General features: G+C 39.0%; 1 long non-coding RNA gene across 1 annotated transcript; it reads left to right on the plus strand.

The window, feature by feature from the left end:
- The first annotated feature begins 8,418 nt into the window (after positions 1-8,418).
- Positions 8,419-11,290, plus strand: LOC122305701. The gene is made up of 3 exons (XR_006241208.1): positions 8,419-9,150; positions 10,162-10,276; positions 10,920-11,290. It is a non-coding gene; the product is annotated as an uncharacterized LOC122305701 (long non-coding RNA).
- Positions 11,291-11,981: the final 691 nt, after the last annotated feature.

Below are 11,981 nucleotides of genomic sequence, written 5' to 3' on the forward strand. Positions count from 1 at the left end.
CTAGCTATTTCTTTCTACAATTCCGTTATATACAGATGATTTGGTGCAAGAATTCGAGCATCCCAACTGATGTGGCGGCTTGTTTTATTAGAAAACCCACGAAGAGAAGATAGACGAATGCCGACCAGATTTCTCACCCCACACCAGATTTCTCTCACGTACCTCCCCCTAGCATTTGGCTACTCTCTCTCCACTAGTACAACAACTACAACCTCACGTCTATGAGGTATAAATCCAGAAAAGTCATCCCAAAAATAAAACTAAAAACCAAAAAATAATTCCAGAAACTCATCCATAAAAACAACATCATGTCTGAATAATTCAGAAAATCATCCAAAAAATAAAACTAAAAAACCAAAAAACAATTCCTGAAAGTCGTCAAAAGATAATTCCGGATAGTCATCCACGAAAACAATCTCGCGTCTGTGAGGAATACTGCAAACTGTGACCTTGCTAGTACATTTGTTGTAATTTTTTTAGTTCGGTAAAAATAGACCCCAAAGATGATGTTGTTTCTAAGCCAGCCAAATGCAACACTCTAATATCGCAAGTAATATGATCATCTGATGTGTTATACACAAAGCCTCCCGCCTCCGAATTAAACTAACATTGCACCATAATAAATGATTTATACCGTAGAAGATAGATCTATCTACGGAGGATTGCGATGGGATTTGGCTATATATGGGGGATCGGGCTTTGTGTGACGGATCTGGCTGGGGTTTGAGATTGGAGAAGAAAAGAGATTGGCTTCATGCAGGGAATGAAGAAAGCATCTTTACAGTTCAGAGATTAAAGAAGAGAAGATAAGGGGATGCTACGAGACGTGGTTCAGTCAATTGAAGAAGAAGAGAGTAGGAGGTTTGGCTTAGGGAGGAATGAGAGAGAAGGCATGGAACTCAAAGATTAGTCCCACACTAAAATGCAAAATGCAACGTTTTTGTTTTCCTAGCTCACGTTCCATGCGCAAGGGTGTGCCAAAATGCTTGCATTCAGACTTTTCATTCTTTGTAATGGTGTTTATTTTACCTTAGCAATTTTTATCGTATACTGTATATGTAAAATAATCAAGAATTTAGCTTGATTAAGCACTTTTATATGATCCTACTTGATGCAGGTAGATGATTTATTTCATTAGAAATCAAATTATGTCATGTAAATATTTTATTAGACGTGACTACCTTATGAAGAAAGTGCACCTCAGTCTGTTGTGAAAGAAGAGATTTCTGAGCTTTTACATAAGTATGTTAAAGTTTTTGATGAACCTAAAGGGCTGCCTCCACAGAGATCTAGAGATAATCAAATTGAGCTAAAAGAAGAATCAATGCCAATCAGTGTTCGACCTTACAGGTTTCCATATTTTCAAAAGACAGAAATTGAAAAAATAGTTGCAGATATGTTGAAGTTTGGGATCATTAGACCAAGTCAGTCACCATTTTCATCTCCAGTTTTGTTGGTAAGGAAATCAGATGGGTCATGAATAATGTGTATTGACTATAGGGTTTTGAATGAGGCCTCCATTATAGATAAATACCCTATTCTAGTCGTAGATGAGCTATTTGGCTCTATTGTATTTGCCAAGTTAGATCTCAGATCAGGCTACCATAAAATTAGAATGAAAGCTGAAGATGTCCATAAAACAACTTTTAGAAAACATGAGGGACATTATGAGTTCCTTGTCATGCCCTTAGGACTCACTAATGCTCCCTCCACATTTCAAGCACCTATGAATGATGTGTTCAGGCAGTTGTTGAGACATTTTGTCATTGTTTTTTTTTATGACATTTTGGTCTATAATAAAGATTGACAATCTCATTTGTCTTACTTAGCAACTGTGTTGGAAACTTTGGAGAGAAACCAATTGTTTGCAAAGCAATCAAAATGATCGGCTTGCCTCACTAGAGCTTAGCAATGCCCTTCAAAAAATTGTCGCGGGCATTATGGCATGGACAAAGTTGGATGCTAAGATGTACGAGGCATGCAGTCAGAGAACAGTAAAGGCGAGGGTTCAAATCGTGAGTCAGATGCAGCCTTTAGTAGTATTGCATAATGTATGAAGTTTTTGTAAGAAATTACCCCTCTATTACCACCGGACGTTCATCTTCGTGTAGTGAAAGCTTTTATGGATTATAATATTCTAACTGTGTTCTAGCACATGACTCCATAGTTGAGATTACAGTGGGGTTGGTCGCTAGTCTGATTGGGACCCCACCATTTATTTTATCAAAACATTTTAATAAGTTGTAAACTTTGGTGTGTTGCTTGATTTTACTTTTGCTAGTCTAATTTTAGTTATCCTGATTTCCAACACTTATTTCGTGTTTGCTAATTTATGTTCAGACATTGCATATTGCGTTTAATGAAAGTACTTGCTAATTTGATAAAAATATTTATTTCATTGTTTCTAGTATGTTAAATAGATATAATATTTTTTTTCCTAAAATTTTTTGCATGGACATTATTTTCAAAAGCGCAGAATGAACAATGATCGTTGGTGGAATGATGAGGTAAACACTGATATCAACAAAGAGGTAAACATCGAACATAATGAGGTGAGTGAGGAGGGCTTCAATAGTAACTCCTTAAATACATTTGAGGTAAATAGATGGGCGGAATGGGACGCATAGAGAAGTTGTGACGTTGATGTCCATGAACGTGTTGCCCTTCTAACTCTTGCTGCTGTGGATCAGCAACTTAACACCCAACCACTTATGCCCAGGCCACAACATAACATTGGGTTGCGTGGAAGGGAGTACATCATCACAGTCTTGAATGAACATCCTGGCAACTATTATGATATGTTTCGAATCGAGATATATGCATTTCGGGCCTCATGTGATCGGTTAGGTGGAGATGTGGCCTTGCATGATTCATCACGAGAGGTCACGGTTGATGAAGCCTTAGGAATGTTTTGCTACACTGTTGGACTTGGCGTGGTTTAACGAAATGTGGCTAATCTTTTTCAACATTCTGTTGAAGTAAGTAAATCGACATGTTGACATAGTAATGCGAGCATTATATTGCCTATCACCCCAAGTGATTACACCAACTTAGATGATTGGGATGATGCCTTATATCTAAGGAAATCTCGAATATTATCTATGGTTTAGGATATTATTATTATTATTATTATTATTATTTATTTTTTTTTACATTTGCCACTTTCATAGGTTAATCCATGTAGGAAGTGCACTTTACAAATGTCGTTTCCTGTAATCAATACATGATTTTTGAAGCTTATACAAATTTAACTTAAATCTACAGAATTGTCTTGGTGCAATGGATGTGGTAATGATCGATGCAATTGTACCCGCTTTAGTAACTAACGCGTATCTAAATCAGTTTCACTGAATTGTCCAAAATTTCTTGTATGTCTGTGATTACGATATGAAATTCACATTCGCATTCGCCAAGTGGGAGGGTACAGCCCATGAAGCTTGCATTTTAATCGAAGCATTAAGGCTTCCTGGGAACAATTTTCCATGGCATCAAACAATAAGTTGTACACATTATTTAATTTTTATCTTCCAAGTTTGTTGTAATTTCTATATTCCATAGTTATAAAAGATTAATATTCTACTAAATTTTCAAGTTATTATTATTTAGTAGATTTTGTATTTCTCTGTATCGAGGAATTTATGCCATCGTATCCAAGGGTGAGGTACCACATATCATAATGTTATGACAATCATACATTCGAAGGATATAAAGATCTATTTAATTATCGACATTCATTCCTTCAGAATGTCATTGAATGAACTTTCGGTGTGTTGAAGAGAGGCTTCTGAAATTTAAATTTAATGCCCCCATACTTTCCAACTTGGCAATGATATCTGGTTATTGCATGTTGTATGATATATAACTTCGTCCACAAGGTTATACCTGATGATGATGTATTTGCCTAGTATAGCAATCCCGATGATTATCTAGATATGAATGTGGATCATAACACCGGTAAATAATCTCATGTTTCTGACATGTCAACTACCCAGGCATCGGCCATGGCCAATAAGGAATGCTATTGCACTACCTATGTGGGTGCATAGGACTGGACAATGAGGAAACATCTAATTTTCAACGTGATATAACAATGGTTTTGTTCATGTCCGCATTGTTAAATAGATTGTAATTGGGAGGGTGTCGCTTGAGGCACCCCTACCCCTCCCTTAGCGGAGTGCGGGATAGTCCCAAAACTAGCCGACACAACTTCAAAAGAGACCATCTCCTCCGGGAAAACAAAGACTTTGAACCTCCCCAAGTCAACCTAGCAAGACAAGTTAGTGATTTTCAATGAAAATCTATGTCTTGGTTCCAATTTTGCAACACACACAAAAGAGCGACCCCTCTCGCCGAGCATTAGGGTCAACTGGGTGGACCTGGTCATACATACCGCACAAACTCCGCCAAGTATATGGGCGAGCTCAGGATTATGTGTTGCTTGACCCCTCTCGCCTAGCTCGAGGGTCAACAGGGTATGTCCGATCATACATAACGCGCAACCTCTGCCAAAGTATATGGGTTAGCTCAGGCTTACGTGCCACTCGATCCCTCTCGCCGAGCGCGAGGGTCAACGAGTCGAGCTAGGGTTACACACCTCTTGACCTCCACCAAAATTTTTTGAGTGAGGCCGGTTATACATATCGTGATACCGCTTGATCCCTTTCGTTGAGCACGAGGGTTAACAGGGAAGACCTTCACATAACGTCCACAATCTCTTAAACAAAAGAGAGAGAGAGAGAGAGAGAGAGAGAGAGAGAGAGAGAGAGAGAGAGAGAGAGAGAGAGAGAGAGAGAGAGAGAGAGAGAGAGAAATAAGGAAAAGAAGAAACAATAATTGCAAGCAAGATTATTCATGGGAAGCCCTAGGGTCCCTCTCAAGGTTGGTATGGCCCACCACCACAAAACTCCCCAATCTAAGCTCGATGGGGTCTACCTTGGCCTCTTCAAGGCTACCTTCCCCTAAGTCAGCACTAGCTTTGTTCTCAAAAGGATGTCAGGAGGATTGTCGTCCTTAGGCAACAATGCGTTCGAAATCATCTCTTGCCCGATCTCACCGACATGATTAAGAGCGGCCAAATCAAGCTTGAGATTTTTGAATTCAATAGCTCGTAAGTGTGCCTCCAACACCTCGAAACTTTCTTGAGGGTTCAGGATGACTTAGTTGCTCATCCTCTCAAGGCCTTCATGGTACTCGTGAGCCTAAGCATTGTTTTGAACAAAGAGAGCCCTCTCTAACTGTTCGCTCGAGCCAATAGCAACCTCTTGCACCTGCGCCAAGTCACTCTACAGGTCCCTCATAACTACATCCGAGGCAGCTATCCTCTTCTGGGCCACTTCCAACTCAGCCAGTACCTCGTCCTCATGGATCCTAGCCACGGACAACAAGGCCCTTCGTTCCTCCACAAGGGCCGACAAAGTTGAGCGCTCCTCCTCCAGCATCTTGAACTGCTGGGCGTTGAAATCCCTAAGGCCCCTTAGCCTTTCATTCTCTGCTTGGAGTGAGTTGTACGACTCCTAGAGCATGCGCAGTGACTCTTGAGCTTTCACGACCCATTCTCTAGCCATTGCTAGCTCCGCCTCCAAATAGCTTCTCTCCTAACACTTTCCACTGGCATAATGAAAAGTCGTCATCACCATGGACCAAAACTCTAGGTTCTCCCTCTCGATCGCCTCTCGGCCACTCACAATATGCTTAGCCAACCACTCGATCCCCTATGAATTTTGAAAGTAAGAAGAAAAACAAGCAAGGATGAAAAGATAAAAAGAAAGCATGGCTAAGGGAAAAGCATAGAGTGAGAAAAGACCTTTGAGAGAGGCTTCCACAGCGGTCGAGACGCCTGCTCTAAGGCCTCCACTCGCCAAGCTCTACCCTCAAGCCAAGGAGTAACTGGAATAGCCTCGTCCAAATCTTCCAAAAGGTGAGGATCTGCCTCACCTCCCCTAGATTTGCCTGGGACCACCTCGCTCATCTTATGGCTAGAAGAAGTGGGGGTGCCCTCAGACATCAATAGAGGGGTGAACGCGAGAGATGGAAACCCCTCCTCACCACCAAGGCCACACCTGCTTCCCTCCTTGGAATCCCTAATGACCACCGTGGCCTTCTCAAGACTTGGTAGGGTAGGGACAATAGGCTTAACTGCCGTGGCATTCCCAGAACTCGACGGGGTAGGGACAGCTAGCTCAGCTGCCAACTGATCGTCTTCTGTAGCACCAACAGTTGTGTCCATCGACAACCCAACAGCTACAACAACAGGCAAAGCGTCACCAGTAGTGACTCCTTCTCGATGAGATCTTCGGGCAGAAGTGCCCTTTTCAACGGACTCAAGATCCACCACAAGATGATCCAAGACTACCTCGGACGCATATTCCCTAGCCAAAGATCGAGCAATAGACATCGATGAAGGAGACATATGAGCATTCAACTCCAAAGGCGATTCCATCACCCGAGTTTTGATGGGGGCCATGTCTAGAAGAGCACCCCAAAAGTGCATGTGAACCAAGTATCCCCTCTGGGACGCGTCCAGCAAATTAGTAAGAGCACTTGGGCCCCTCAGGCTAGGGATCGCGGCAAGCTCTGCCATTTGAGCCACGGGAGAGTGGTGTGGCAAATGTACCCAGTTTCATAGATTCTCCCTCCCCAAGGTGTCGGGTCGGCCTCGCAAAAGATGAAGAAGGAGCGAGGGGTCACGTAGGCACCATGACATTAGGGCAATTGGTGCCAACGGTCTTCGGGAATGCAAGGTCATCCCCACTTGGCTCAGAGCAGACTTTCTTCCCCTTGCCTTTAAAGGAAAAGTCCAGAGCCCGTTTCCTTGACGAGTCGAAAGATAGGCAGATGAAAATGCCTCGGGCTGAAGGAACAACATGGCCCACCGGATGAAGAAAGGAGGCAAGGCTATCCTTTACAAGGAAAACCTCTGAATGGACAAGAAGATAATGTTGAGTTGCCAAATCCTAAACGATTGCAATACGACACAACTCATCTAGTGTAGCGATTGGATGCACAACCTAACAGGAAACTCAGCACGACCTATCTAAGCAACTGGGAAATCCCACTCATGGCCACATACAAAAAAGAATTTGTCGGTCTAGTTGGAAACCTTACGATACCTTGGCTCTAACACCACGATGGCGCTCATTCCCCTACACACAAATCGGGCCTTGGGTCGAAGGCAGCGACAATCAGTTTTTCCCGCGGACTATTGGGTTTGAGATTGTTGGTAAACCCAACTCTGATACAAGTATTGGGTGGCTTTGAGCCTTTCTCAACCTCAAAAGCTAGTTCAAGATGTGAGAGTTTCCCTCATACTTAGAAACTGACCATCAGCTCCTTCCACAACCGATATGGGATAATCGCAACATACATATATATATATATATATATACTAGGTTAGGAGCACGTTCAAAGCACGTCTGCCTAGTTATGTTAAACAAGTTTTTTTAAAAAATAATATGGTTTTTAAAATGATTAATGAATAATTTAATGCATAGAAACAAAAAAGTAAACTCTAGCAAATAATTTTGGATAATGATAAGTTGGTGAATATATAATTACATATTTGGATATATTAGAAAATAAAAAAATTAGTTTAAAATTAAAGTCAAAATACATTAGAATAACATAGACAAATAAAAATAATATCATTGCCACCATAATAAATATTCCCATCACACTAAAAGAATACATAACCAAGATTTTAACGTCCAAGCATAAATTAATTAAATAAATATACAAAGTAATTACAATCTGTTCATAAAGTAGAAAGTGCAATAGTATAAAATTAAAACAGACCATAAATTGATGCAAGTTTAGCAAATAAGCAACCATTAAAACAAACGCAATTAATTCACCAAATGGATTTCAATGATAAACCAGTTAATTCAAGCCTAGTTGCACTAAAAAAATTCACCAACAAAGCCTACGAAAATACTATTTTTAACACAGTTTGTTAAAACAATCGAAACTCGTTTTGTATGATATATTTAAATCGAATTTAAAGCATTTATAACAAAATTACAATCTTATTCTACTGAATTTAGTCGTAAAGAAAATATCACTTAGTTATATAATTTAAAAACCCCAAATATAATATATATATATATATATATACTTATATATATTTGTATAAATTCTGACAAAGTAAGTTCAATATATAGCTCAACGTAAACACAATGCAAGTCCAAATCATATTCGGTCATGACTTACAGCTAAGGCATAAATAACATATAAAAAATAAAAGTCTCAACGATTGTTTACGAAAAAAAGGACTATAAATACACCATGGTGGTATTAAAATAGCATTTATTTTTATTTATTTGGTCAAAAGTAAGTCGGTAGGTATTTTCTGAAAGGCTAAAAGAAATCTATAAAAAAAAGGCAAGCTAACCTATGCAGGCAACCGACCTTCAATCAAGAATAACAAGAGGCTATGCGGCATAGACTAACCTAGAAGAAAGGGAAGCCTGATGGTGACTAGATGGCGATGGACAACCCAGTAACTTTATGGCCTTTTCCTCAACCCGTTATACCCTGTTTTCCCACTCCCGAAACAGAGCAAACCATAAACTCAAACCTGTTAGAGCACTCGCATCCCATTCTGCATCCGCCCCTCATCCCTATAATTTAGGGAAACTTTTAAGGTTTTCGTGAAAAACCTCCCCCCATCCCAATCTCTAAAATGGGGATGAAGTATAGGGGTGCTACAGAAGTTCCCCATATATGGGGATCGACTGTACATCCCCATCGCTCCTGCCCCAACGATTCTCTCCTTCGTCCCGCGTCTTCTTCTCCCTTCCTTCCCTCGCAACGCAGCACCAACGAGCACCTCTCTTCGCCTAAAAGTGATTCTCAATTCTTTTCCATCATTTATGTTTCTCTCTTCTCAGATCGATAGTCTGTGATTGTAAATCTCAATACAATATTGGGGAGGGCGAAGAGGGAGTTGATGTTGTCGGCACCATGGAGGGGCAAAGAGGAGGCTGTCGAGGAGTTTCAGGATGTAAAGCTCAAAGTCACAAAGTAGCCTGGAGTCGAATAGGTGATGCACGTCCCTCGAAGAAAGAACGACAAGTCCAAACGCCACGACCTCAAAGATGATGATTCGGGATTCCCTTGTCAAGATTGACCCCCAGCTCTGTTACATCTTTCAGCGTAATTCTTAGATATCTCTTTGATAGTTGCTTTTGTGTTGGAATTTATTAATAAACTCGGGTACTTTCGTGCGGTTGTCAAAGGATGTTATATCTATTTGCCTACACAATCGAAAGAGTTCTTGATTACTTGCTTGAAAATGGGTATCTTTTTTTATCGAATTCGTAGACTATTGATTACTTGCTTGCCGCTGCTGAAAGTAGATGTCTTTTTATCATATGAGACCTTTCTGCAGACTATGTAGTTCATACTTCATTATTTTTAAATATAAGCTAAATATGAACAATCAATACTGGGATAACTCTGAATTCTTGATACTCACCTCGATTGGTTTTTTTTTTTTTCCTCCTTTCATGCGAATGCTAATCCCTAGAGCTTTGCTGGTTTTTCTTTTACGAATTGGCCATTTTGTGATTTCCAGAGGGTAGCACAAATCTTAAACTTACAGGGTAGAATGCTTGTTAGTTATATTACACTAAGGGTCTGTCATCTGTAAAGATTTAGACGAGGTTCACTGTCAAGCCATGATCTTATCATGTTCTGAAGTCATAAAATGTGTTGCTTTTCCTGCATTCAATTTGATTTTAGAAATGATGTGCTTTTGTGTCTCTTCAGGCAGAATATTTTTTTGATACTCTAAATGGTTAATTCAACTTAATCTTGTTATAGAAGCATGCGGTGAGGATGATGCATTTTTTTTCTTCCATGATTTAGATCACTGAATTTGATTGGGAAAGCCATTAACTTCCTCAGTGAGTAAAGGCATGTCTATAGGATATATATATCAATTACTTCTTATGTAGTCTAAACATTTTATGTTATGTTTTTCTATCAATTGATACTTTATAGCTTTTCAGGGGCTAGCTACTTGAAGTATGCAGCTTTACACATTTCTTTTTGCTTGGTGATTGATAATATTTTACTCATCATTTCCATCTGCTTTCTTTAAATAGGTTTGTGCCTGAATATGTTCTTACTTCAGTTTGACATGAAATACTCTTGTTTATACAGTTTCTTCAACGGGTATTCAGCATTGACACTGTTGTGAAACCTCTTCCACCTACCATGGCCTATAATATCTCCCGCAACTTGAGCTTCTTCACACCCATTTTCATGCAGTTCTTTGGTAAGTGGATTTCCATGTGCATTTCTTAGTAGTAAGATGGAAATAGTTTAATTTATCTTGTACAATACAACATTTTCAACCTTTTAGTTCCAAGGATTCTTATTATTATTTTTCCTTTTCAGTTACAAAAATTTACCATTTATGTTTCCCCCACCCTCTGGCCTAATCTGTTATCTTTCACTGCACCTAGAATTATGTACTTTTGGTATTTCTGCATCATAACAAGTATGCTTGTGGAAGTAATATAATTATTTTTAATGACATCTGTTTGAAGGACTGAAGTATAAATTCAGGTAGATGGTTCTCTCTCTCTCTCTCTCTCTCTCTCTCTCTCTCACATAAATATATAATAAAAGAATTAGCTAATAAGACGTAAAATGAACTAGCGCAGAGATCTTCAATGTACACTCAAGGTACCTTATCTCATCAAACTTTTAAGCTCAGAATTTGTTGAGGTTACTTCCAAACCAAAATTTTGGTTATTATCCTTTAAAAAGGGAGCTAATGTTGGTCTCATGATTGCACACAAGTTCATTGAAAGTCTGAAGGATTAGGTCTTGTGATCAAGCCCTTGACATTTTCTTATTCCATATTATTAATTTTAAGTATGCTGCAATAGTTTATGAAAATCATTGCATTGCAGATCCAGAAGGCATTGAAAAGGCCCAGAAATCACTTGGGATGGGACAGGAAGAAAAAGCTCGCTGTGTTCAATGAAAAGGGAGGGGAGTCAAGCAAGGCAGTTGAGGGCATGTGGTTTAACTCATGGTTTCTGACAGTGTCAAGAACTGTTTTACAAATAAAAATGGATGATGCGATTTTACGGGACGAATTGTTATTTGATAATCATAGACTAGAAAATTTTGATTTGTTATGTGGTAATGATGTAGTGGAATAGTTGATTATGTGATTTCATATGAGCCAAGGCTTAACGATTTGTTTTCCTTTTGTGTTCTGTTTTGTTGCGGATGAAATGTATATAGATGAAAATATACTGTTTGGTTTCGGATGAAATGCTGGAGATTAAAATTACTAGGTTTGTTTTTGATATAGAAACGATGATGAAAATCTCGCTGCTTTGTGGATGTTTGGATTTCTTCCTGTCATTTTCATTTTAATTCTGTCATCCTTCTAAACGTGATTGAAACTTCAATTCATCACGTGCTTAATTTTATGTTTTTCATTATTTGATACGTAAATATCAAAATGCTTTCGGACTCAGCTGTGACTAGTACGTTTATCCATTGGAGTTTAGGATATCTCTCAGTTTATTTTGCTTCTGATTGGCACTAAAAGTATAAGATTCGTAGTATTTTTTTACTAAAAAGTGAAAATGAAAAGAAGATAATAAGACGAAAGAGTTAGTAGTTAAAATTGTAAATAGAAGAGAGAGAAAAAGTTAATAAAAAATGAATAGAGAAATATTATTTAATAGAATAGAGATAGGGATGGGGAATGAGATGTAGAAGATTTTTAGAAGATGAATAAAATTTAGGGATAAATTTGAAGAAATGTGATTTTGAATTAAATTATAAGGATGGAGATGAAAAACCGGATGAGGATGCTTTAGAGATCGGCCTCTGTTGATTTCAAATCTATTGGCCGCCGTTCTTAGCCAAGCTTGGAGGTACCATAAACTCAACCTCTGTCGCGCGGTACCATTGCTTCTTCTTCCTTCATTGGGTAATTTTTGGCCACCTAGAGC

Source organism: Carya illinoinensis, chromosome 3 (genome assembly GCF_018687715.1).
Source record: "Carya illinoinensis cultivar Pawnee chromosome 3, C.illinoinensisPawnee_v1, whole genome shotgun sequence".
NCBI classification, from domain to species: domain Eukaryota; kingdom Viridiplantae; phylum Streptophyta; class Magnoliopsida; order Fagales; family Juglandaceae; genus Carya; species Carya illinoinensis.